Below are 27,787 nucleotides of genomic sequence, written 5' to 3'. Positions count from 1 at the left end.
TTTTAGTCCTTCAGGTAGATTCGTTGTAATAAGAAGTGGTTAATGTATCTAATAGAGTAACTTTCTGGTGTATTGTGTTTAGAGTCTTATAATAAAACTGTGCTGTCGTGCCTCTGAGTGCCCTGATACATGTTTAAAAGGGTGAAGTTAATATAGCTGTCACGTAGAAGGCGTGTTTTTAATGCTGTAAATCCGTGTAGTAGTCAGTAGCGTGTCCGTGATTTGTATTGGTCAGGGAGCAGTTTGAATTTTAAAAAGCCTGAAGATCCTGCTGAGCCCCAATCCCGGCCTCCCTCCCTCCCACTAATCTCCCATTCCTGTCTTTGTGCTGCCTGGTCCTGTTAAGACACTGTTTGCAACAGGGCCTCAGGCCTACGTGCGTGGAACCATTTACACTTCGAAAAAGCAGCTTTTTATTTTTAAACTTTGTGAGTTGCAGAGGGAGCCACTGGTTGTCTCTAACAGTCCCTGTCTCAGTGTGTTGCAGCAGAATTCCTGTTTTCTCTTGGTCCTTGGCATGCGTAGAGGCCGAGTGTAACTCTGCTCTACAGGAGAGAAAGGACTGTGCAGAAGTAGTTGTAGTTCTTGGGTAGTTTTCATCATCAGGAAGCGACATTAGCTCTAGTGTTTTCTTTCTTCTGTTTCAGACAGCTCTCATTTTAAGAGAAATGGTTTTGTTAAGCTAACGGTAGTGAACTTCTCAAATTTATTTTTCGTTTAAGGAGGTTTGTTTTAAATATACCAGATAGAGCAGGAAATGAGCTACTGTAGTTATGTAGTTCCTGTCAAATTTATCTTGCCAGCGTTGTGTTTGTGGCACTTTTTTTTTTTTTAAATCAGAAAGCATGCACTTTTCTGGTATGAAAATTAGGCATATTTATGGAGGAAAATTTAAGATACTGTTTACTTGTGATTTGTAATGAGTTTTTTGGTTTTGTTCTTCTGAGCCACATGGATTAATCCTGAATTAGTTGCTTTATCACAGCCTATGTTGTAAATATCTTTATATCAGAAAAATATATTTAGAATACAGTAAATATTTTATGTGGAAATATTTAGAAGACTGCTTATTTTTGGTTTAGACTTTATTTTTTAGCACACTTAAGAGTGTGTGTGTGAAGCAGGACTGGGTCACTTTCATAGTACTTTTTCCCAGATGTTAGTTTGTACTGGTCCACTCTTTATCACAACAGCTAGCTACTTAAGGAGGAAGTAGTTACTTTATTCGTGTTCTAGAAATACAAAATTAATTATTCTGAAATTATTGCCTGAAAGAAGAAAATACTTTCTTGTTACCTTTTATTTTGTACTTTTGACTGCCTTGTACATTTTGAATTTGTTTCCTGTGTACATGTTTTTGTTCTTTTTCCCTCTCAACTTAAATGTTTTACCTGAAGTTATTCCAACAAAAAAATCTTTCCCTGAGGCCTTTTTCTGTCTTTTAAAACTGTTTTTATACTTCTTAAAAATAAAGACATAGAAGCAGGCATACCAGTAAATTTTTTTTTTTTTTTGCATTTGAAATGTTTAAATTTTGGTTTAGGAGAAACAGAACACAATCAGAGAAACAAAACTATATCACTAGAACCCTTTGCAGATCCCTGTTCTCCTTAGGCGTACAAGTACCCCTGTGCAATCTTATTGCATGTTTGAGACTCCATATACATTAATGTTCACATGACTCTTCTTGTAGAATCAAGGCAATAGATAGTAATTTATGCTTTCTAGAAATTGTTTTAGAGGAGTGTATGAATGTTGGACACTGACAACAATTATGGGCATACTTAATTGGAAAAATATGAGTAGTGATATCTTTAGAATTTGCTGTCTGGTAGGTATGAGGTGGATCATGCGGTGTTAGGGTAGCTATTCAGTGTCACAAAATTGCTAGAAATACTTAACATCTGAAAAAAATGGCCATTTAAATGTGATACTGCTTATTTTCAATCTTGTTGTTCATACACCTTTATTATATGTAGTACAGGTTAGGTTAGTTTCTGACTTTGGATCATCAGCAGTAACAAACACTTAGTTGCACTGAGTTACCTAGTAGGAAATGCTTGAAATTGGTGATACCTGTGTGTTATTGCTAATAAGCCTGTATAACAACAATCCTTTTTAATAATCACTCTTTCTGAAATTACAGTTGTTAAAGGATTGTATTCTAAAAACCTTTAATATAATTCGTCTGGATTTGTGTTTTTATTTTTTTTTAGTGTTACAAGCATACTTCTTAGTAGCTTATCCTGACCCTCAAATTATATGTGAGAGTTGTGTTTTATATTGACGTCTGCTGCACCCCAGGAGTGAGGAAATTGTGTTTCATGAGGTTGTGCAGGATCTGTGATTTGTGTCTCACTTCCTGTCCCTGCGGTTCACTATGGAAAATCTCACTAGGAAAAGGGAGAGGAGAACGGATTTTGGCCCAGTTGTTTGTAGAATCAAAGAGGAATTCCAGTCAAATTGAAAGTGATTATTGATACTGTACTTGAAGGTGACTACTTGGTTTACACAAATAACTTTAAAAAATGTAAACATAGAAGGCCATTTTTCATGCTAAAGTCAGAAAAAATTTAGAAACATTCATTTTTATGGCCTTTAGTATTTGTATCTGTTGGTTTAAAGTGCTTTTCCAATTGGAGATCAAAATTCTCTATATGGGTAGATATTTTAATTTTTCATATTACTTTGATTACTTTGATACTGTGGTTTGATTTGGAGCACTTTGTGTTTTGTACCAGTGTGTATATGTAGACATGCAATGCATTTTAGATGAACAATGTCAAAAACGCTAGGTTGCAAAGTAAGGAACTTGGAGAAGGAAACAGCAGACAAAGACTACAGAAGCAAACATAACCTAGCCCCCTTCTCCATGCACTGGGCCTTTAACTACATTATTGTATTCCACTTTACCCTTGCAGCCTCAGGTCAGTGCCTCATACATGGGAAATGCCAGTTGACTGGTATACTGTTATAACCCAGTTTATATATTTGTTTTTCTTTGTCATTCAGTGTGCAACCTGCTGCCTCATTACCTGCTGTAAATACCCAAATCTTTCCTGGTGAAGTGTTTTCACCTGTTAATTTGTCTCAAGGAATTGTCTCAAAAATAATAACTGTCTCAAAAAAAAAAAAATGTCTCAAAATAAATAGCCATGCTTCACAAACATTAGAGAATTATTTTTTTGGTACATTTGTAAAAGATTTTTTCCATTTTACAGATGGAAGACTGAAACTGAAGGAAAATAGTAAATTTTAAAAGTGCTTATAAATTTTGAGTAATTTGACATGCTTTATTCTTCAGATTTTTAGTTACTTTACATCACAGTAAGTTTGAGTTTTTTTGCAGTTGTGAGTGCAGTGCATTTCAACATATCAGGCTCGTATTTTCTCATGATGGATCCCTAGGAGGTATAGAATGGATTTTCACTGATGGCCTTAAACATCTATTAAAGTTTCAATTGTCTTGATCACGCCAACAGCTGGAACAGATTTCCTGTCCTGAAAAATAGAAAAGAATCACCCTCTGTATTGTGAAGAACCCAAAATCTCTTTATTGGGAAGAATAGAGATAACAACTAGATAATAACTCAAATTCCCACAAGTGAACTGGTTGAATGGAATCCTCTGCAGCCTAGTGGTCAGACCATTTCATTGCAATGTCAGTCTGTTGTCCAGCTGCTCTGTGGCTCTGTTAGGAAAGCAAGATGGTTCACAGGTGTCATAAGTGCATTCCTAGCCAGACAATTGCTTTTGAGGTGTCAGAAGTCCAGGTCCAAATGCCTAATCTATATTGGGCAGAGAAGTTCTTGAGATTTTTTCTTCCCATAGGGCTTTTTATGTCCCATCTTCAAGGCATGGCCTAGAGGCAGTGTTTATTATGGAGCAGGTGGAAAAGCAGTGCTCAGTCTTTTCCTTTTTCCTTTTTTTTTTTCTTTCTGTGTTTACTTGTGATGGAAGTTTTCTGTGAAAATAAGTTGGAGGGGGTTTTAAAGGTTTTTTTCCGTTTTTTTTTTTTGTTTTTTTTTTAAGAAGAGTTGATCTTTATAAATGGCAATTTCCAGCAAAAGATCTCTTGGACAGGAAACTGTTTTTAATCAGCTGGAATTATCAAGTACATTTTATTCAAATTCCTTGGTAAAAAAGTATAGTGTCCCATAGAAGACACCTCTTCTACTCTGTAACTGTTTGTTTCATGACATATGTATCATGTGCTATATATGAGGCAGAGTTCCTGTAAATAACAAAAAACATTATATGATCACTTAATGAATAACCCGTATAACGCACAAGGGGCTAAATTGTAGGTGTAAGCAACCATAATTCTGACATTCCTTAACACTTTAATGCTTGGTTTTGTAATGTTAACCTTTTTTCTTTCATTTGTATTTTTAATATAATGTAATTTATCAAGCTCCTTGAATGTAAACATGTGTCTGTGATAGCGCAACCCCTCTCCTGTCTGAGCTAACAGTCTCTCATCTGTGTTGATCAGATACTTAGAAAGGATGAGGTTACAAATACTTCTATCTCTGAAATTTTGTTTCCAGGTCTTAGGTCTTAGTAGAGACTCTTGGTTTCTTGCATGTTATTTTCAGGTATATTCAGAATATATATATATATATATATTCAGGTATGTTGCGTTCTCATTTTCTTTGGATATGCTTGCTGGGTATTAAGGATGGAGGGAAAATTTAGAGGGCCCTCATCACATGCGATGTACAGCAGCTGCCTTGGCTCCTGTAGAAAAAGTAATCTGGAACCTGCTTTTTGGAGTCTAAAAGCTGCGAAAATTTTGGTAATACTCCAACAAGACTCTGGTGAGGGCTTATGGGGTGTACTTTGTAGAGATCTAAAATTGGTTTAACTTTGATTTTTTTCTTTCTTCTTTCTTCTTTTTTTCTTTCCCTAAAGGAAAATTAAAAATCTGGCTGATGATGCAATTGTTAAATTTCTAGTTCAAATTAAGGAGCTTTTTACTACATGGATGCTGGTAGGGGGATGTTTTCTTTTTTTTGGTTTTTTTTTTTTCTTTTTCTTTCTTTCCTGTGTGCTGGGAAATGGATTTTCTTCTACTAGCATGCTCGGTGATGATTTGTTCTTCCTGGAAGTTTCCTTCAAAACTCATGTTGAGGCATAACCTGTAACAGAAAAATTTCAGTGTGTCCTGTTAAAATTTGGCAGTTACGGGGAATTGAAACAGAGTTTAACAAAGTTACTAGCTGACTTTAAGAATGCTTGTTGCTTCTTGTTTGTTCTGTATAGATGTGATTAGCAGTGACTCTTCTTGGTTTCCTGACACCGTTTAAACACAGTGATTTTACTTCTGACTTCACTAAACTTCAGTCATTTAGGCCAAAATCTTCCATACTGAGTGACTGCCCTTTATTAACTAATTCTTTCAATAAAGTTTAAAGCTAAAATAGTTCACTGGCTCATAAGTGTCATGCTAGAGAAAAAGTTTAAAAATTATTTCTGACCTTCTTTTCCAAGTAATTGGAGCACCCCCATTCTTTGGGAAAGGAATTTAAATTTGAGAGTGAGATCACTTTTTGCATTAGGGATGTGCATCTTGTTGACATTCAAAAACCTGTCCAAAAATTGGGCAAGTTATTAGTGCCTGAAAAAGTAGCTGACTTTCTCTGATTGTAGGCACTAATGTTGAAAAACTTTGTGTACAACAGGACTTTCCTAATAAGTACAGTTCTAAGCAGTGAGATGTGATGCAGGCTTTTAGTTTTCTGGTGTCCATTCTTGGCTTATGCACAGTGCTGATTCATTTGAATGTTGAGAAGACAACTGTTGTTGCAGGTGGTCGACAAGGTGAATACGCGGAGAAGAGTGGTGGACTGGAGCAGACTTACACGGGACGGAAAGGGAATGGGAATTTGAAGGGTAGGAATTGGGAGGAAGGTAGGAGCTTGGAGTTCCTAAGGAAGTAATGACTGAACTGTGAGGCCTGTATAAAGGGGCTGGTGGGGCAGATACAGGTGTCCTTAGTAAGGATACACAGGAGCTGTGCAACAGCCTTAGCAAAAAGCCAAAACAGAAGAGTACTTTGGAATTGGGTTTACAGTCAAGGGAAGCAGTTCAGGGATGGGAATGGGTGGGTAGTATGTACTGATAAAGGCCAGAGAGGGGAAGAAGAGAAAATTGCTTGAGAAGTCTGTAGTACAAAACAAGGATTGGCTGGGCAAAGAAGCATTATTTCACACACAAGAATTCGTGGTTTGAATTGTCTTACCCCCAGCTCAGTAGGATTAAAAAAAAGGCTCAGAAATGTCAAGTAATTCTTACAAGAGCAAATGATAGGGAGTTCCGTAGTTAGATTACTTGTGTAGTCTGCATTTGGCATCTTTGTGACTGTATTGTGGTAGTCCTTAAGTTTGTTGTCAGTTTTTTCCTTAGAACAGAATGCCTGTTTTACTAACTGTGTGGAATGAGTGGAGTTGGTTTTGTTTTTTTGGTTTTTGTTTAAAAAAAAAAAAAAAAAAAAGAACAGGTTATATTAATGTTTCCTAGGATTGGCCTTAGATATTGTTGATTCTGCCTTGGGGAAAAGGATAGGCTCCTGAGATTGCTTCCAGTCCTGTCTTATGATTAAATATTTTGATTTCTCTTTGGTGTTCAGTGTGTAGTCCTTTACCTTAATCACTTCACATCTTTAAGCCCTGTTCCAGAGATAGATTTCTTAATTTCCTCAGGAGTTTTTCTGGAATCCTTCACAAATACTTATTTTTAAAATGTTTTTGAGGAGAGTATGTAATATGCAAGTTGGGAACTGAGATGCAGAAGTTAGTATTCATAACTTTGGAAGTCTTAACTGGAGCAACTGTAAGATTAAATTAACTTGAATTTTTTTGTATCATAACGTGTGATAATATTAGAATGGATTTTATTAATTTTGGTTACAAATATGACTAATCAGTGCTTCGTCACGTTAGGCTTCAGAGTGTGCAGGAAGAAAGGAACACAGAAATATTTACCCTTAGTAATAGAAATAGAATGAAATTCTCAAGAGTGAAAATTTTCTGTTTCCTCCTATCTGATCTGCAGCCTGTTTGCCTTCATACTTGTCTTTCATTTTTACTTGAAGTTGGAGAGTCGTGTCTACAACAGACCTTGCAGCCTTATGAATAGCCTCTGATTCATTTCCAGAGCAGATTCCTCCTGTAAGCTGAATGAAGACTGGGCCTGGGGCTGGGAGGGGGGTGTTACACAGTTATGTAATCCAAGGACTGCATCAGAATTCTTGAGTGTAAGGGGCATTTATTAACTTCTGATTGACTTTGCAAATGTGATCTTTCAGCCAAGGGGTGTGTGGGATTTCCTGATAGAAGTCTAGAAAGATTTGTGTTGATACACAGAAGAAGTAATGCTTGAGTAGTTTGGTGATGTCAGCTTTTCTGTGTTGAGCATTCTGTTGTTGTAGAGGGTTTTTTAACATCAGATCTTCAGCATTTTTAATCATACAAATTTTAACTTACGGAAATGCATGTATTATAGTATCTTTTTAAGCATTGTGTTGTAAAACAACTGTCACAGTGCAGCAGGTAAAAATTTTGAACTTGATTTCTACATCATGAAAAGGAGTTGGAGTGAGATGAAAAAGGGACTTCATTGTTGCGATGCTATGATTGAACAGGTCAGCCCTTGAGTGTCAATCGAAAATTTGAGATGTGTGAGCATGCATAATGGCACTCACAACTTTGTCTGTGGTGCTGAGTAAGGGATCCATATTGTTTAGTCAATAGAAAACATTGGAGAGATTTTTACCTCCTGAAAGAGAGTTTAAATAAATTTGTTTTCTAATCTTATTCTCTCTTTCAGGCTTTTTGCCCGTTGTAATTAATTTTCTTTGCATTGCGGTGTAGTACTCCTTTGACAAGAGAAGGGAGTGCGTGCTACCCCATAAAATCTTGGAGCCAATCAAGGACTAACAGATAGTGACAAATGCATGTTTGAACCTCCTGCTGCTGAGGATGATTTTAGAATTTCTGTATCTGACATCCTGAGCAAGTACTCCTTGTTCTGCTGAGATTCTGAGTGAAGGGTTGGAGGTGGTGGCTAGCACGCAGTGCATAGTAACCAGTTTTGTGTGTTAGGCATGTTCAAAGCGTGTGTATGACTGGACTTTCCTACTCCAAAGGCCTTGCCCAGACTTAGGTTTGTATTGAGCTCCTTGGTTCTGCAAAAACAGTGGCAGTTCTGACATACACTGAAGAAAAGCTGAACTTTCAGCTAGGTGAACTTTCCTGGTGATAATTCAGGTGACTAATGGCTTAGAGGGTTGCCAGAGCACACTGTGCACTCTAGGGTCACTATTACAAAAGTTTATTTAGAGCTATAGTGCTGCATTTTTACTCACCAGAGTAACTCCCACTGCTTCTGTCTAGTGTGGTGTGAAGTTTAGTCAGGTTATTTATAGAAATGGATCATTTATTGTTACCATGGAAAATATTAAAATATTTGAGGCACTGCAATAAAGAATAGCATGATTTAAGAACTCTTGTGTCTGCAATTTTGTAAATATCATTACGTGAACAAGCCATCATAATACTGGAAGGTAAACATTCTCAGTTTTCACATCACACTGTAATCTTGGCTTGCAACCTGGAGAAAGAATAATGAAAGCTACTTCCTTAATTTAGTGCCATGTTAAAGGATAATGTTGAATTAGTAGGCTTCAGAATAGGAGTTCTCTCTTTTTCTGTAAATGTTTGTGTTTATTCCTGACAAATTCTTTTTCTAGGCTCAAAGTGGACATATGATGTCATGGGATTAAGCTAATTCTTAATCACATCTTGATAAATAATTAGCCAATGAAATCTTATAAAAAGCTCTGTAGGTGGGCTTCTGAGAATTCAGCATGATTTGTTAAGTCCTGATAATTGAAGTTATTGCATGCTCAGCTACAGTGAACGTTTAATTGTGTATATGTAGCCTGTGGCAACTGCATGTAACTTGATTTAATTTAACCTTGTTTCATTGCTGGCTAAGGAAGGTTGAATTGGTTTGCATTTTTCATGGACTAAGTATATATGCATAATTATTGAAAGTCAGCTGATGCACAGTAGCTTGAGAGTCTGGGCTGTCAGCTTGCCCAAATGTGGCTGACACTCCATGGATCTTTATTAGAAGGGAACAGTATTTGTCTGAAACAAAGCTGTTGAAAGTCTCCTGCCTGCGCCTAATTACTGTTACAGGTGTAAATTTGAACAAGTGTTTTGGGAAGGATGCTAAAAGTAGGTGAAATACCTCATCGCAAATGATTTTGAAATCCAGTTAGAAGATACCATAAAGCATGTTGTAGATGTAAGCAGATAACTATTTTAAACGAGAAAAAAACCCTCATCAGTTTTATGATGAGGCTTATGAGCTTATGCTATTTTGTAATAAAAAAACAAACAAAAATTAGAAGATAGATGTACTTTAGTTCTAAAAGTTAGCCTATAGAAATAGCATCATTTACCAAAGGCATTAAATTTTCTCTGCAGAACTTAGAGGTTTTATTAGTAAAATGACATTCACCTTCATAGGAATATTTTAGTTTAGTTTCATGTGCATGATTATGATGAATAAATATTCTGTAAATCAAGTTACATTCAGGTACATTAATAGGGTTTTGTGTCAAGTGATGCTTTAATATTATGCTTCTGTGAATGGATTGCCTTCAGTGGGCTTACACAAGTGCCTTTACTTGAAATTGATAGGTATCATCTTAATGGCTTCCTGAAATAAGTTAGAATTTTACTTGGACTTTAAATAGCTTAGTCCTGAAACATTAGGGTATTCAAATGCAGTAAAATGTTTATTTGCTGAACTCAGTGATCACAGTAGTAAACAGTCTTGGTGCACACAAGACTATTTAAGAACCACTTTTGTTTTTCTTTAAATAATATATAATAATTTTGTAGATGAGATTTACCCCATTAAAACCAACGGTAACTTTAATGGTTCTGTCATAGTTACTTGTTATTGTTCTGTGATTAATTTGGGTTTTGTCATAATCATTGTTAAGCATTTTATGACTTTGTAAGTTAAAGATGTTTCTGTTTTGGGGGCATGGTGTGGGTGTCAGTTGTGGCCTGGAGTGCTGATTGCTAAGATGCAGTACTGGGCTCCTGCTTGTCATTTCTTTCCAGTAACTTTCAGAACTCTGAATGTAGTTTATGAATTCAACACTCACGTAGCTTGCTAACATACTCATCAGTGGTATGTTATTGTAGATGTTAAGATAACTTGAAATTTATTTTTTTTGTAATCACCTATGTACAAGGTTGATACATATGATTAGTTAATAACTCAGATACTTGTCCACTGAAAAGCACAGAGTCATGTTTGAAAATTTGCTTTCCAATTTTTCAGAAATAAGAAATACCTACTTGACAGCCAGTGTCTTACAAGAGGATGTTTGCTGTGAGTAAACAGTAGGAATAATTAACAGTGGGGGGAGCTCAAGTTCCTTGTAATATGAACCTGGAAAACACAAATGTAAATGAATGTTGGATTATGTGAAATAGCAGTTTAGTGCTATACAGAATACTACTGTCAGTATAAATTTGTGTCTCAGACATAAATGTTATCATGTGTGCCAAAGCATGCAGACAATAATGACAAACATGTGGCCTGGGAAGGTCACTTGTGGTTCTGCAAGCTCTAATTTATGGTGTCCCATGGCAACTGTTACAGAGGAAAAAGGATTATGAATTGAGATGTATCCCTGGATCATGTCCTGTGAGTTTAATGTGAAGAGTTTTAAGTTATTTTTTTGCAGAGGTAAACAGCCTGTTGCCGCAGGAACAGATCTTTTCCTTGGTGCTGCTGTGTTCTCTCAGTTGTATGTTCTGTCACAGAGGCTGGTGGGAAATTAGCAGTTACACTACTGGAAAACAAGACAGAAACTCAGTTGGTTGACGACTTGGATGAATAGCTAGCAAAGGACAGTGTCCCTACCTGTATAGGTGCCTCAGGATCCAATGTAGAGAGGAAAGACTGAGAACTAGTTACTCCTTATTGCTGCTTCAGTGTCTATGTCAGTATTGATGCGAGCTTAAGGTAGCTGAGGCCTGATCCATTTCAGCTGCTTCTGGTTTCTGTTCAAATGGTGTGTGAATGAAACTAGAAGGGTGTCATGCTTCATTTTTAATGCTTCTGTATTGCCAGAATATCCCCATAAAGATGGGCAGCCTCTGGGGCTACTTTAAGCTAAAGCAATTTCAAGTTTGGAAAAAAACCCAAATTGATTCTATTCCTTCTACAATAGCAAAGCTGCAGAGAACTAAGGATCTTCTCCAAAATGAGACTGTGACTTGTGGAATAATGTTAATGTTTCACAGTAGAAAGATGGAGTTACCTCTCTAAAAGGTGTATGTGTATCACCTGCATCTCAGGGAACACTGCAAAGATTGGTTTTATTTTTCCCTCAAAGGTACTTCCCTACAAATACATATTTATAGCATTGCTGTGATTTACGTCTTACTTGGTACATTGTCATTTTCATTCATCAGTGAGTTATGGTAGGCAAACGGCTATAACTGTATTTTTCTCATAATGGGTGACCTGAAATACATAGCACACTTATTTTAGGCTTTTTAAAAATTTCTAGATTTTAATTACTTGAAATATACATGGATAATAAGTTTCATTGGGGGTTTTGTGTTTTTTTTCAACATAAGTAAAACTCAGGACAGTTCAAATATAACTTACTTGCATTTTGAAAGCCATCCTCTTGCTAGAAAAAAGAAATACTGCATTGCAAATAGTTGCAGTTCAAAAAGTTATGAAAATAAAGTGCTGAGCATGCAATTGTGCAAATTCTATTAAAAAATAAAGCATGACTGAGTAATCTGTTCTTCAGTTTATTAATTTATTTGCATGGTCAGTTGTGGTTGTTCATGTATCTTAGCATATGGGCCACACTACACTTTTGCCTTAGCAACAACAGGGACAATAATGCTGTCTGAATTCTGTAGTAGAAAGCTTTATATTAAAGCCTCAGAGAAACTGAGGGCTGTAATTAGCCCTCTCTTTCACAGTAGCGTGTTTTAGATTCTTAGGAAAAGGTAGTAGTCATTTGGAGTGAAGTGCCTGGAGAATAAAGAACACAGAAGATAAGCAGAACATCTGTGGGTTGGGTACAGGTAGGGATGACTCAGGATGAATTATCTTGGCATGGTCCTGTGAAGACTAACGTAACCTTCATGGAGCAGTTCTTGGGCCTTCTCCATATGCCAATGACATAGGCAACTTGGCAGTTCAGTCGGTAACTTGGAACTGTGTCCATGGCTAAAGACAGAGACTTCACTTTTTTTGTAGCTTTTGTTGTAGCGTATCAGTTTGGAATTTAGAGATGCCTTTATAGGATGCATGTGGATTTTTATTTAATCAATAAAATGATATCTGCAACTAACAGTTCACAAATGGGAAAATGCAATTTTTTGCAGTTTCAATCATTAACTGATGGCCAGCTTTCTCATATTGTAAGGTGTGATTTACATGAATAATGAAAAAATATTTGCCATGTATTAAAGAACAGAGAAATAGTAGCAGTGCATTTATCCTTTCTGAGACTTTACCAGTACCTTCTTTGAAGAAGTAATTCTAAGAGCACTTTTTTCTTTTATTATGTAGGGTTTTTTTGCAATTTTTTAATTTGTCAACCTCATTATCTCCTTGCTTTTGTAAGTGAGAGCCTGTGTATGTGATATAATTAGAATATACTTTCTGGAAAGGCCATGTGAATACTTAAGTAACTGAAGCTGGAAACAGGCTTAACTAAACCAAAACAAGCTGCTTGTATAGTGAGACTTAGGTTTCTGCATTTCTTTGATGTTAGTTTAAATATCCTCCTTTTTTTATTAGTATAATCCTGTTTCATTAATAAAGGCTTGGTCATCTCTCTCCCCTCCAACCTTCCCCCAATCTTGAAACTGGCTGTTTAATCACTAGCTCTCATAAGCCAGTCAAGAAGCCGTATAATGAAAGACCACTCTGGGAGTGGGAGGAAATAAATATCTTTTCCTGTTTTACTTGGGAGCATTGGCAGAAGAGATTGGTTGGGTGGAGTATGAACGAGACTGCCTTTCCCTGGTTTGTGCATTACAGCACATTAGCAAATGAGAGCTTGCAAGTGTGTGACATGAACAAGATGGAGAGGCTTTATTCCCCTTCTCACCTTGCACAATATGAACACACATATTTTGACTTGAGTGGGTTGCGTAGGTTTGTGGAGAAAACTTGATTGCTGAGGGGGCATGTTAGTTGACTTGCAATTTCATCATTCATTTTACAGTATGGCAGTGTTTGATTAAAAATATTTATAAATTATTTAGGAATACTGACTTTGAAAGTATATTACTAAAATAGATCCTGAGAAATATTTTGGCTGATTGGAAGATGTTAACAATTTACAGATTTCAGTATAATACAACAGATAACTCTGTATGGATCTCTGCCTCCCACACACACACTTATTTCCTTAGCTTTTGGGGAAATACAGGTTAGGATATATGAATATGTTGTCATGTTTGCTTACTTGCATTTAGTGTTGGCAGTAATGTGAACAAGTGTGAACTTTCTCTTTGTACTGTATGTTGTATAGCTTTTGATGACACTGTACTCCAAAGCAAAATAAAAACAATGTATGACATCTCTGATCATATTTCTGGAAAAGTTATGTCAGTAAAAATGCATAGATTGACATTTTGAAACATAGTGATATTTGAGGGGAAAAAAAATCAGTGTGCTAGACCTGCAATTAGAATGTAACTGAAGCGGTTTTGTTCTAGAAATACTGTAATGGTGTAAAACTGAAACACGTTAGTGCTGTTACTTTAAAATAAAGTCTATTTAAATGTAAACATTTTTCAAAGCTATGTCCACTTTGACAAATGACAAGTGTTCAGTGAAACATTCTAATTAAAAAAAATTCTCATTCAGGTTAATGGACAGCTGTCTAGGAGAGAGGATCTACATAAATCCTTTCTTTCTAGCCATTAATGGTGAGGAGATTGGAATTTTCACCAGTGTCTCTCCCTGTACTTTAATGTAATATGAATAATGTTTATCAACTTCCGGCTAGCAAATGATTTCTCTTTTTGTACATGATGAAGATAGTAGCTGTAAGATCTCTTCCAGATCATGCATGTGCTTCTTGTTTTTCCTGTTGTTTTCTAGATCCTATCACAGTCCACTTCAGAGAGCCTTAGACAGCTTTGATCTCATGAACGATTTTGAAGTTTGCTAAATAGTCTGGTTTACTAAAAGGTTACAGGAGACGGTTAGGACTTTTGGAGGAGGTTCAGTTGTCTTGGCGCTAATATGGATTTTTTTAATATTACTTCAGCAAAGAAAATTTCTTTGTTTACCAGATGTGAATTTAGAAAACACAAGATGTGGAAGGTTAAGGTGCCATAGTTCAGTTTTCACCCATAACCCTATCTACTGTGCTTTTTATGTCAGGTTTATATGACAGGACAGTAGTCACATGGTTGTACAGCTTCCCATCTTCAAGATTGCTATGTGTAAATATGCTTACGCTTAAAAAAATACTGTATGTGCAGTGAATATATCAAGGCCAGCTAGCGAAATTATGGTAGTCAGTAAAGTGTAACTTCATAGCTGAATATTCTAATTTTTTGTACTATAAAATTGGCACTTTAGTTACACAAAATTGACAGTATAGTACTTGGGGAGCATGAAGACCATTAATACAAGCTGATGTGGATGATGTGAAATTAAGTTAGCATCTCTTTCCAGAGTATGGGACCTTATTAGGAGTGACTATACTTAGTGCGCAACCTGTTCTAAGTTATCATGTAGTTAATTTGTTTAGTCTGTTTACCTGAACAATAATACTTTCTACACAATAGGAGGAGCAGGAGTTTTGAAAGTTATTAAACTAGTTGATTCAGAACTGTTCAGTTGTAAAGATAAACAGTTGATATACAGGGCTATGATCTTCTGACTCTTCAGAAGTGGAAAAGTAAGGAAAAATCCTTTTATTGCAAATTGATGAATAAAACCTCTCCGTAAAGTTTTATTTACCTTTTGTGGTAAGAACCCTCTTTAACAAAGCAGTTTAATTTACATCTGTGAAAAGGACAGTCTTTAAAAGGTAGATTAAACGTCAGTGATAGTGCTATTGCATGGGTGTCATTACATGTTTAACTGAAGAGTCCATTCTGGATTATGTAATTACCCCTTCACTTTTTTGTGTTTGAGGTGGAAAAAGTGGTTTATGTGTGTTTGTTTTAAATCAGGTTACCAAATACATTGTCATATTCAGGAATTTAACTAAGGAAAACACTAATGGAATCTGAAATCCTCTAGTAATTTCCTAGTTTTTCTTCTCTTAAACCTCATTTTGCTCATCCGGTGATGCCTGTAACTACAGCCTTAATTTACCTAAGCTGAAATAGTTGTTAATTTAGGTACTGTTACTGGGCAAGCGTTTTTATGATGGACTTGATAGTGTTAGTCCTGCTCATGTTATCTGTCTGAGTGTGTCTATATATAATTAAATACAAAGAAAACTGACAAATGTATACTTTGAAAAACAATTTGAGTACCAAGCAGAAAAATACTGCAACTGGCAAGCAGCTGAGCTGTGACTCTTAACAAAAAATATCCTTTTCAATTCCTAAAAAATAGCCTTTCAGAATATTTAATTATTTCTTGATCGTGTCAGTTGCCTTTCAGTCTGTTTTCTGAAACTATGGAGGACATATCTCATTGTTTTGGAAATTACTTTTTTTTTCTCTCATAAGGATTTGTCTATCCAACTGAATGTATTAAGCCACTGAGATAGTACAAGACCAGACCTTCATATTAACAGTAATCACAGTACTCATCTCTGTACTTCAAGTTACTCGTGTAGTATAATCTCTTAGCTTTTCAAGTTCCTAGCTTGAAGAGCAAGTGAGTAAAACATGGTATTATGAAAGGAAAAAACCCAGAGCTTTGCAACTTCTAAATTAAGTTTCCATTACTTTATCTGCAGAGAGTATTTCTGCACCCTTTTTCTAGTCGGGTATCATACACAGTTTTCACAGCTTGTGCCTTAATGACTTTTGAAATTGCATGACTGTTATTAAACTGCTAAGAAATGCCTTTTACCACCAACTACTTGAGAGACCTTGGTTGCATTGTGGCAGAAATCCTGACATTTAGATAGCAATTTTTTTTTAAGTTAACCACTATAATTGCAATACACTGTTTTTGGGAAATGACATACAAACTAATATTTTTTAAAAGTGTGTTAAGTTTTGCCTTAACCATGTATTTTGAATTTAACTTTGGGTTTGATGTTTGCTCTAGTAGGTCTCACCGAATTCCTGGATAAGTTGTATCTTAGACAAATTATACCTTGATTTTCAGAATGCTTGGTGGTACTTGATGGAGGCAGCCTCAAAGACTCTCTACAACCAAAGACTGACTGACAGTGCTTGCTCATAATTTTTCAGAAGCAGCAGGTGGTGGAACATGCAGGCTGAAACTGGTAAAAGTGAGGAAGTCTTTCTTAGCTGACCTAAGCAAGGAAATTGCTTTTCAGGGTGATCAAAACCACAAACAAGTGTTATAAGTTTAAAAATTAACTGGGGAAAAAAATAGTGAAAAGCTTTTAGATAAGGGTGTTTTCCTTTGTGCTGGGCACTACCTAATGTGGGATGTATTCTTAGTTGAACTCTGTTTCTAGTGGAGCTGTATCTGCTTTTGAATAGTATAAAAACTGACATAGCCTATGATTCTTACTGTTCAAGAAAGAAAAAATAGTAGAGAAAAATACCGCACCTGAAAATGTCATAGTGTTAAAAATTCAAAGTGTATTCAGTAACAGTGAAGTACTGGAAGCAATTCTTAAAGCAGTGTTCTCCTGAGCCAATTTTATTGCTTCTCCAATTTATACTATCCTTTTTTTAAAAAAAAAGCTTTTCTGGTTTGCTCCTGCAAAGCTCTCCATGTGACCAAGGTGTTGCAGATGCAGAAACCATTCTCTTGCACAGGTATTGCAAAACTTCCAGTGACTTAAGTGAGTTTCTGCAGGTTGGTTAATACACCAGCAGCTTACATCCCATACAGAAGGCTGAAGTGTGCTTCTCCTGTCATAGGACAGTGATGAAGTTCCAGTGGTCACCTTTTGTTAAATGACCTCTCTTTTCCCCATGCTGTGTCTTTTTAACAGTAGAACAGAAGTACTGTAAATGCCTACACATCGCAGCCCTCTCCAAGCTAGCCAGCTGCAACAAGGTCTTTTACCATCACATACAGCATACCCTTCATGCTAGTCCCTCTGCTGCCTTCTCTTAGCCTCTCCTCATCCAGGGCACACTCTTCTCTCTGCTTCTTCCTTGGCTGCCCAACCCCTTAACAGAACCAGCCACACCTGCACCTTATCTACATCGGCCAACCCGCCACCCCTGAAGCCAGCCCACAGCTGTATATTATCAATGCTAATTAACCCAGCTTCATTACTCTACACCTACATTAGCACAAAGTATAGTAACTGCATCAAACTGAGACCAACTGTTTTCTTTATTTTTTTTTTCTTTATTCAGTGGACAACCTAACCTACAAATTTTTTTCGTATTTTGATACTACAGCTTTCAGATTGCACATGTTGCATTCAAAATTATCCTTCTGTAATCAAGGGGAGGAAAAGCAACTAAACCAAACCATATAAGAAATTACGGAAATTGAAAGTGCTTGTTCTCAATAAATTTGATCATATGTTTAATTTTGTGAAGTAAATTTCCAAAAAGATGTAAAGGAGAGAGAGGTATAAGGATGATGTCATTGTACAAGCCTTATTCCTTGTTCACAGAATTCAACTGTAAGACTTTTTTGCTAAAGGCTGGAAATAATTACCTGCAGTTTAATGGACAAATGCCTTGTCCTATCCACCATGTCTTACATTGAACATGCACCTTTGTCTACCCCCTTCTAAAACTTGGACAGCTTACTAGTTTTTGGCATGCCAGTGGACAAGACTGCAGGACCTGTAAATACTTCTGAGAAATGTTGCTACTCAAGCCTAGGCTGCTTGTTTTCTAGTATTTTCTAATGCTGTTTTTTGTGAAACATAAACCATCTTGGGTCATTAAGCTTTTTGAGCAGGATTACCTGACTGTGTTGGAGGCATTGCCAAAATATTCCTGAAGTTTCACCCAGAAGCTGTTACTGCTTTGAAGAAATGGGTGCATAATTTGGAGTTGGTGCTCAGGCTGTCAACTGAATAGAATTCAGGTTAGAGAAGGGCTTGCCCTTAATATCTGAAATAGGAACCTGTACAAAATGAGACATTTTCAGTGGACAGTGAAGATTAAATTCAAAGCATGCTATATATTCATGAATGTCGTCTATACAGTGTTATGTAGTGGGTTAACTATCTACATATATACAGGTATTTCAGACCTCAGCTATGAACTGTTTTCAGTCAGTCTGTTCAGTTGACCAAAACTTACTTCCAGTGAACTGCTGAGGGTTTGTTGGCAAGTGAAACATCAGGTGGAGTTTAAGTTTGGTTCTTCAGAGGCCACCATGGGTAATCCTTGTACCGTATAGAAATAGAAATTGTGATAATTTTGCAGACTTCCTAGTCAGCAGTACTGATAACTTGGTTAAGTCTTAGGTGTTTTTGTCTACAGTAGTTAGTACCAGTGAAAATGGCCAGAGTGTGCCAGTGTTGTTAGGCTGCTGTGCTGCAGAACAGTGTAAGGTGAAGTTTTGTGAATTCTGTGGAACAGCATGATAGAAATTCTCCGGTGACCTAAGTCCATTTGAATAGTGGATGTTATAGTGGTTGTATGTCTTTATTTTGATGTGGATATAGTATATGGTGTTATTTTAAATCCGGTTTATTTTACATCATTCTTGCACATGCTCTTTCTCATACTGATGTTTATCGCTATGTAATTATCCTGCCAGAGGTACAGATAATGCTCAGATTGTACTAGAATAGCTGAAAGCATTTGTCAGGTGTGTGGGATCAAGTAGGGTGTTTGACAGTAGACTGAGCATTGGGGTATGAGTGTTTGAAATGACCAGATTTCCCATATAGACCAACTCTTGATAAGATGGTAGAAAACAGGTGAAACAAGAAATTAGCTGCTTTAGATCACCAGGTAGATGAGAGGCCTTTTCGTTAGAGACTCATTTTTGTCATTGAAGATCAAGTTCCTAAGACCTTTCCCTTTTCCCCACTATCCCCCCACCCCCCCCGCCCCTTTTTTTTTTAATCTCCCTTTGTACCTTCTTGCCTGTATGTCTCTGGGGTCAGGTACGCATCTCAGGTTTAAATGATTACTGTATAATATTTAAGAATTTGGAAATACTGGTGGACTGGACAGAAGAATTCAGCACATCTGTGCTCTCAAAGATGACATCACTTTCTCACCACTGTTCCTACTAATACTTGTGTTGTTACACTACAGTGTTGGTCTCCTCACCTGAGGGAGCAAAAGGAGCAGATTAATCCTGGTTTTTCTTAGAGTTTCTGTGGTAATAGTTTCTCTTGATCTTTGTGTGAAGCGATGGGGACAGTGTGGAAGGAAACCTGGCTAATGAATAGAACTGAGAGAAAAGGAAAACAGTAAGACTTAGAATAATTGAATTTGACGGAAGATTTTTGTAAAATACTGTTTTTTGAAGAGTTGCCAGTAGCAACAGTAGTAGGAAAGGAGGAAGATCTTGTTTTGCTTTAGTGGTTGAAAATACACAGATGGAGGCCAAGGGAGATAAAGAAATGATTAGTGCCTTTCTCCTGTTTCTCAATCCAGCTCTTAATTGCATGAGAAATTTAAAATATAGATTTCTTCTTGAGTACCCCCTTTCAGGATAAGATCAGGTCATCTCATTCTTACCCTCCTATTCGTGTACTATATTGCCCTTTCTCGTTGAAATGAATAATGAATTAGAGAGCACTAGCTTTTAGTGGCAGTAAGCCACTGAAACAGTTCAGCTGTTACATGGAACTTTATCCTGCGCTTTATGTCAGCACCTTTAGTGCTACGACTTTCATTAAGCATCTCTGATTCACAGGTTGTCCTGCATTTATGTTTTGTATATTCATTTCTGTTTACTCTTCCTGTTAGCTTATGTATTAATTTAGTCGTGGGACTAATTTTTGTCAACTGATTATGCTACTTCTTGCCTCAGTTTTTACATACACAGTACAGTAAGCCATTTAAATTAATTTATATTATGGATGGTCTAAATTAAAAATATATGAAAACAGTGGAATGTTTCAGACTCCTGCTTCTGTGTCTTTAATCCAGACTTACAGTATGAAACACATATTTTGATAAAATTACCACGCTAATGCAAAAGTAAATGAAATAGAAGGTTTCCTGATGTATAAAGTATGTTTTCTAGGGCTGATTTTCCATTGTCAAATCATGATAGTGTAATGGTTTTATATATTGACAGAGGCATATTTGCACTTCCACAATCAGTGGCAAAGCTGCAGGAAGTCACATGCAGTTACCATAGCTCAGCTAATGCACGGTAGCCTGAAGAACCCTAAGCCAGAATATTGACAGTATACATGGAGAGGAAATCTTGATGACCACAGTCTTTGTACAGAACTAAACTTAAATTCATTCAGTGGATTCATCAGAAAATAATAAAATAATCCATTCCTGAAATAAGCAATTGTCAAAAGCGATGAAAGAATAGCCCTCAGCTGTGTGACTGCCTTCTAAACCAAAAGTTGCCATAATCTTTCAGTCTCAGGAAAGATGGGATAATTTGTAGATAAATAAAGTAGGTAAATACTGTAAAGCAGTGTTAAACATTAAAAGATAGTTAATAGTAAATACATGTTCCAAAGATGGATCTACTAGCTGTTTGAAATAGTGGATTTGTTAAAAAAGACATGAGTAAAAAAATTAAGTTCATTGTATCACTTGTGGATTTAAAGTTGGTAGCTATTTTCAGTACAAGGAAGGATGGGAATACCTGTCGGGAAAACTTTGATGACCTTGGGAGCTCCAGAAATAGAAGTAGGTTGAAATTTAAGTGCCAAATGTTGATACATTTTGAGATTCATTACTAGAATTTCTGTTGTAAGCAGACAGCTTTTCAGCTGGTTATGACAGAGGAAGCATGAAGTCCATGTATATTAATATTATTACAAAATACCTAGTCAGTCATCAGTAAAATGAGACTTTTAAAAGAATATGCAGGTTTTGAATCTATGAGGAGAGGTATGTCTCTGTAGAGGTGCTGAAGTGTCAGAGTGTATGCATTGAGATTGCATTGTGCACGATTCCTTTGTGCTCAGGAAAAAAATAAACAGATGGTATCAAACGTAGAGGTTAGTAAGAAGACTGCGAAAATTTATTTTACGTAAAAACTGATTTTCTAAGAGGAGGCTCAGTGTAACTTAAAGTGCAGCAGTCTGAACTAACTTGTTTACATGGCTTCTGGGATACAGCTGAGAGTGTTTACTATGTGGTAATCTCAAAATTTCACCTATTCGTGCAATGATTCCCAAGCTTTTCTTCTGTCTTGTGCCATTTCTGAGCTTGTGACCGTGATTTTTTTGGAAGTGATGTTAAATTTGTCAAATTTGTAATCTGCTTGTGTTCTTTAGCTCCATCTTTAGGGTGTTGCTGAGAGATGGTATAAATGAACTCTCTTAAGTATTCTGGAAGGGTTCACATCTGGAAAGGAGAGGAGCTACAGGCAAAGGCAGTGCAAGAAAAAGGCAATATAAGCTGACTCTGAATAATTCCAGTTTGGAAAATGATACGAAGCTCTAAAATGCAAAATAATGAAATACTAGAATTACCTTCCACTAAGAATGATGAAGGCAAAACGTTTAACTAGTTAAGGAGGAAACGTTGATGAAATTACTAAGTGCTTGAAATTCATTATGTGGTATAAATAAGGGACAAGACCTCATTATCAGGGAAATCCTTATTTCTTAAGCAAACAGTGTGATGAATTGTTTAATGATTTCTGATGTATTTAATATGAAAAGATAAGAACTCTAAATAGCAAAAGAACCTGAAAATTACATTACAGGACTACTGTATTTAGCCATATTCAGTGTCATGAAATTACTGTTACAGCTTCAGCTCCTGGTAGCTTTAGATTGCACCTCTGTTTGAAAAGGAACTTTGTCTAATTTATTCAGATTGCTTTCTAAAGTGTATTCTGAACATTATATTATTACACTGATAGCTAAAATTTCTCTTCTTTTTGGTTCTGTTGGGAGTGTAGAGTCATTGCTACTGCTAGAAGGTGAGATGGATTTGTCCTCTTCACTTTGCTCAGCTGGAATTACTATTCATTCATAAATCCATTGGTGCTAATAAGATTAAGGTTTCCAGGCATCTTAAGGTGGAAATGAAACAAACATTTATAATGTTGAACTGTTTTCATTGAAGGATTTGTGCAAGTATAATGCAGGACCTAAAGAAGTGGTGTGTATGAAATGAAGAACCTGATTTGATGCTGCAGTTGTAGATGGACAGCTGAAAAAACAAAACTTGCTTGGCATATCACTTTGTTTTTGAAATGAATACAATAAATGGTGTTGCTGATCTGTAGTCATACTGCTCTAAGAGCTATTTGTTTGATATGGAAGAATGGCATTGTGCTACGGGATTCACAAGAACACAGTTAAGAACCTCTTTTGGAAAGCTTACTTTCTAAATGCATATTGTATTCATTAGTCTCTTTACCAAAACTATTTATGTTGCTAAGATGTATTTCTTTGTTTCAAAGGAGTAGGCTTGACTGTTTCATTTGCAGTCCAAAATAGTTTTAGGCTGTCTTCCTGACTTTTCAGAGGGGACATTTGTTTGTGAGTGCTTTTGTGAATGACCCTGTTTGATAGATTTTTAGAAATGTGTGTGGAAGGGATGAGGGAGGCTGAGCAGTTTTGTGTTCTCTTTCCTGTGTATCTTGTGCAGAAGTGCCTAGAGCCTTGAGCAGGTGTACTATTCTGTTTCTGTTCAAATTTGAAGAAAAGTTGAGGCACCAAGAGGTGAATTTGACTAGATCAAAGTCATACAGCAAAATGAATTGATAGCCATAAAAAGGAAACATGGTCCTTCTAACCCAATTTGGAGCTCCGTTCTTTTGCTATGAGTTCAGTTCAAATACTAGGAGCTAAGAATGGCTTGGTTATGACAGCAAAGCTGGTATTATATGAAAATCAGAGAACGCAAGAGTTTTATCACTGCTTTGGACTGCAGTCCTATAAGGATGGGAAAGGACTTGGCGATTCATCTTCCTTTCATTCCCCAGCAAGGTCAAAGCTTCTCAGCTGGGGAGTGGAAGATGCTTCTCCAATTCCCCCATCTCAAGAGCTTAGTAAATAGAGTGAATGGCATCATGATACTTGGCTGTATCATTATTCTTTACTCAGTGTTGTTGTAATGAAAGCTTCAGATAGTATTACTCATTTTGTCTGAACCACTTGTAGTCAGTAGTACACAATTTCTGCCGCTGATGGTAGAAAAAACATGAAAACTTTCAGAGTACTAACTGATCCTGTTGTGCTTTTTTCCCCCATAAGTGTTTTGTTATTGGTTGGAAATCATTTGAAACTGCTTTGGAAGAAAAACTTAAGTTTGGTTGTTACAGAAAGATAAACATTTAACATTCTCAAAGCTTATAAAAGTCATGTGAAACTAGCCGAAACTTCTATGTTTGCAAAATTTAGAAGTTCATACAAACAAATTCAGTTGTATCAGTGGAGTAAAGCTACAAATGGATATGGGTTAAATGAGACTTTGATTATATTACTTTAATATTCTAGGTTCTTGTTGCTTATACCACCCTCATTTCATGACTTGCTAAATTGCAACAGCATTTTGTCATAAGCCCTGTTCTTTTAAATCAGGGATTTGATGTCACCTCTAATTCTTGAGTTAAATTGCTGGTATAGTTCAACTTGCTGACTATTGTATGTGACATCAATAAATGTTTCTTAAGACTGTGAGTGCTGTGTGATTCCTTAGCTTGATTTCTTGCAGTAAGAAATACAGTTGTACCAAATTCTGAATCTTCTCTGCCAGTATCAGCTGTATCTGGAAAAGGAGTGCAAGTCTTTAAGTTTTAAGACAATCTCTTATTGCAGGCTTCAGGAAGACTGTCTTGGCTGAATGTGGTATAAGCTCTAATCAGACTTACCGTGCCATGTTATCTCAGAATAAAATCAGTCATAACTTTAGTTTATAGCATTGACCAGCATCCACATAGCACTGAATTAAAAGTAGGATGTTGTATGTCTGTAGTATATCTGTAGCCTGATAGATGAGGGTTAAATGGTGAAGTTCAAGTTAGTATGAATGTGGGATACAGAAATGCGTGATACAGGTTCTCCTTGGTTACGCCACATGTGGAACAGCTTGTTTTGCTTTTTCTGTAGGGAGAGAAACAGAGGAAGTGTTTATGGGTCATATCCAGAGTTTGTGATGATAATGCCTTATTGATTTCCATCCCTAGCAAGGTACTTGGACTGTGAAGTTGTGTCAGAACTGTCAGATCATGGGTTTAAATGTCAGTCGTTTTGAACTATTCTGGCAATATTTACACGCCACTTTCAGAGGGCAAACATTGCAATTGTAGGCTACTTTGTTACCAAGAGGTACAATTAAAAACAAAACGAATTCTCAGCCCCTCTGACCTGAAATTTTTTCAGAGCTGAAATACAGTTTTCTAACTTCTCACATGCTTGCTTTCTAAAAATCAAAAAATCCTTTCTAATCTGTGATAAAATTGAGTCTATAATGGAGAAACATTTCTGACCCAAATTACTAAGACATTAATTGCCATTATTCTGCTTACTTTTTTTACATACAGATTTCTACTCAACTTAGTAAGGGGTTTTTGTTAGTTTGGTTGGGGTTTTTTGCATTAAATTCTTCAATGAGTGTTAGAATGATAAAAATGCTATTCTCTGTTTCATCTATGAAGTGAAGACTGAGTTTTCATTGGTAGCAAAGGGTAGTTTGTAAGGTAAACAGCCTTGACTTGCCTGTCACACTACTCTGTATGTAGTGTTCATTACAAAAACCAAGACCTTCATGTTCTTATAGTGTTGAAAATACTTCCCAGCATGGAGCTTGAGCAAGAATGAATTCTGTGGCATTTGTAAGGTGAAGATTGAGAGATGTGTGACAGTGCAATGCCTAAGTACAACAGCTGACTTTGACAGGGAGCAGATGACTTAAAAAGCTGTGGATTCTCAAACAGTGGCTCCCCTTGCATTCAAAGTCTTCAAGAGTCATTGGTGGATGCTCATCATCACTGTCATTATTATTTGTGCCATACATGCTTTAAATGTGATCTAGCGGTCATGTAAGGTAGAATTGGAAATAGAGCAGTATGTTTCTATTCCAGCATGATAATGCTGCACTATATTCTTGAAATCTTCCTTTAGTTATCTTAGGATATTTAAATTACAACAGTGTTACCATTTTATTTTTTAAAAAATAGATTTCTGGATCACATTAATATGTGTAGGTTATATGTTTTACTGATACTCTAAACTGTTTTGGTCACATGTATAACTGTCATTGGTTTTTAATCTGTCTGGGATATCCACTGAGAATTTTTATCAGCAATGGCTTTCAATTTTATGGTCAAAGTATCATGTTTATTCTTTTTTTTTCTCCACCATACATTCCTCCTAGTTTCTAAAATCTTGAGCTGAGTTAGTTTCCTTGGTTTAGACTTGTGATCAGGCAGCTAGAACTGTGTACACACCTTTAATGTAAACTTTATGATGTGTAAAATACATTGGCTGTGCATTATGGTCTTAAAATAGTATGCAAGCAAAGTGAAAGGTTGGGTTTTTTTTAAATTATCAAAATGAAAAATATAGACTGTTATCATCCATGATGCCATACCTTTTGCATGTAGTACGTGTAAGTTTAGATGGTGAGTTTACATCTAGTTTACTTGAATTATTGTTTTAAAGTACTGTATTAGTAACTGGTTTTACATATTATGTTACTGGCTTACTTCAAATACAGTTGTAGTTACTAAAATATTTTAAAAAGAAGGCTATGCAAACTAAACCAAACATTCTCAAGGTATTGATCAACTGAGTCATTTCTTGAGGGAGATTCTACATGGAAACATAAAAGCCAGTCCACACAGATTGAGATGAAGGACAGACCTTTAGAAGCTGCTGCAACAACTGCAGGAACTAAGAGGGACAAATGAGAAAATGATTATTACAGGGTCTAAAAGTTTGACTATTTTTTTAGTCCTCAGGAATCTCACAAAGATGAAAACCATAAAATTACTGTTTGTGGAGGTTACTGGTCAGTTCTGTAGTTTCTTATAAATTGTGCAGAGTGTTACTGAACAATGTTAAAACATTCAGTTACGCCCACAGCTAAAAGAAAATGGTAATGTATTTTTAGTATCTGTACAGGTAGTACAAAGCAGTAGCCTAGTAGCTGACAGTGTAATTCTTCAGAAACTCTCTGCAGCTAACATTTAAAACTGAATCATGGGTTACTGACTAGTTACGTAAAAAAAAAAAAAAGACAACAAAAAAACCCACCCCAGAACCCCCCTAAAACCCCACACAAAACCACAAAAAACCTGAACAGACCCAAAGCAAAACTGTACAACCACAGAACTATCACATACTGGCCCTTGCAAAGCTGAAGCATTTATTTGGCTTTCTGAGGTAGAACTCCATCTGAAACCAGAAGTGTGTAAAACAAATGTCAGAGGATCATGCATAGTTTTTTATCTTTGCTACTTAATACATACAGACTTTTTTACTTTTCTTGGTTTTTTTGTAATGCTGTCAGATGCAGTTATCTGAATTTTACCCATTTAAACTACATCTGATGGCTTTACCTACCGACACCCAGAGAAGGAGCCAATGCTGTAATTTTTAGGATAGGCATCTCTTAGAACAAGGTTCTTGGGGATTACCTCTTCGGAAGGTGGAAGAATTCAGCGTTTTGTTATCTGTAGGTAATTGATACCTGGAAGATGTAGGATGAAGCTTACTATAAGTCAGTCAGGATCAAACCTGAGGAGACACTTCATTTCCCTCTTATAAGACATTCTTTATCACATGAGACACTGAATCTGTTGGTGCTTCAGTGGGAAATTGAACTGAAGTAGATAATAAAAATTAAAGGATTTATCATGAATTTCATAGAGGTTTTCAACGACAAGATTTTAGATACACAGAAAAGCTAAAAAGTTCTGTGTCTCAGAAGAAATGGTAGATGAAGATCCTGGCTCTTCATGGTTGTTACTATTTCTGTTTCAGTGTTCAGAAGGATAGTAATATAACCTTGAAACTTTTAAATACATTGTATGGCCAACCAGAATTACTGGAGAAATTGCACTTATGTAATACATACACAGTTTCTAGTTGCAGAAAACAGCTGACACGAAGCGTGAGACAAAATCATTTTGCATTTTGATTTGTGAAATTAAGTAACTTCTGAGAGGTCCTCCTTTTTTGGAAGGCACATCATTGTAACTGAGTCAATATCATTAGTTGAACACTTAAGTGAGATTCTCTATCTTTACCAGTGCTTCTGGTATTAGTTTTTTGCATTTATTTTACAGTGCTTTTGGTTTTGTTTGCTCTTTGCTGTATTAAAGCCCAAGATACCATGTGTGTTGCAGAGGTGTTTACCTTTTTCTACAGTGTTTTTGATTTTTGATTTTGTTATTTGCCAGTATAACCAATGCTCTATTAAAATGAGCAATTTTACTTTCTAAACTGTTGGTGATCAGTGTTTCCATCAAATTACAGCTTGTGGGAAAATAGTCTAGTGGATTTGAG

At 36.2% G+C, this 27,787-nt stretch overlaps 1 protein-coding gene across 7 annotated transcripts in view; it reads left to right on the top strand.

Annotated features, from left to right (window-relative positions):
• The window catches only part of NIPBL (NIPBL cohesin loading factor), a 152,875-nt gene that overhangs the window by 1,858 nt on the left and 123,230 nt on the right, over nucleotides 1–27,787 (top strand). The window contains exon 2 of one of the 7 annotated variants that reach the window (XM_037372858.1): nucleotides 5,812–5,913. The exons of the other annotated variants lie outside the window; for them this stretch is intronic. The gene's annotated coding sequence lies outside the window, so the exon portion shown is untranslated. The remainder of the gene's footprint in view (nucleotides 1–5,811; nucleotides 5,914–27,787) is intronic. 7 annotated transcript variants of the gene reach the window in all.

Source organism: Falco rusticolus, chromosome Z (genome assembly GCF_015220075.1).
Source record: "Falco rusticolus isolate bFalRus1 chromosome Z, bFalRus1.pri, whole genome shotgun sequence".
Lineage (NCBI taxonomy): Eukaryota > Metazoa > Chordata > Aves > Falconiformes > Falconidae > Falco > Falco rusticolus.
Note: the sequence above shows the minus strand (reverse complement) of the source record. Positions and strands in the feature narration are given on the sequence as shown.